Below are 671 nucleotides of genomic sequence, written 5' to 3' on the forward strand. Positions count from 1 at the left end.
CACACACACACACACACACTCACACACACACACACACACACACAGTCCTAACCCCAGCCGGGCCTGGGACCTTCCACTTGCTCCGCTTCCCTCGAAGCCCCTCACCCCTCGGGTTTTGAGAATGATGGGCTAGTCATTTCAAATTGATGAGTACTTATTAGTACTAGTACTAGTTTGGGTTTTAGTTGTATCACTAACCTCCGCTGCCATTACTACTAAGATATCCGAGGATTAAAGTCGGTTATGGCACGGTGGTCAGTGTGGGGCTACCTCTCCCGTCCCTCTCCCTGGGCAGGGTCAGGGGAAGAGCGGTGCCAGCGCCCCAACTCCGGGCGGGCGGGCAGAGTGCTGGTGTCGCAGTGAAAGCCCAGGGTAATGCAGGGCGCCTGGCCAGCCGGGTCCAAAGTGTTTGCGATGGAGTGACTCCAGAGTGCCCCACTTCTGGCTGACACCCCAATTTCGCTCTCAGAAGATCTTTACAATGTTTAACAGCTACCCACTCCTTGGGGTAGTAGTGTGATTTCAGTGATGTGAGGGGGGCACATTCTAGATTCTGTCTCCCTGTGGACTGGCCCACCCACTTGAACTCATTTCTCTCAGAGAGGTGACCCAGGACTCAGGTCAGAAAGGGATCCTGACCTGCTGCCCCCAGAACAGGGACCCCAGCCTGT

This window comes from Neophocaena asiaeorientalis, unplaced genomic scaffold (genome assembly GCF_003031525.2).
Source record: "Neophocaena asiaeorientalis asiaeorientalis breed wild unplaced genomic scaffold, Neophocaena_asiaeorientalis_V1.1 scaffold567, whole genome shotgun sequence".
NCBI classification, from domain to species: domain Eukaryota; kingdom Metazoa; phylum Chordata; class Mammalia; order Artiodactyla; family Phocoenidae; genus Neophocaena; species Neophocaena asiaeorientalis.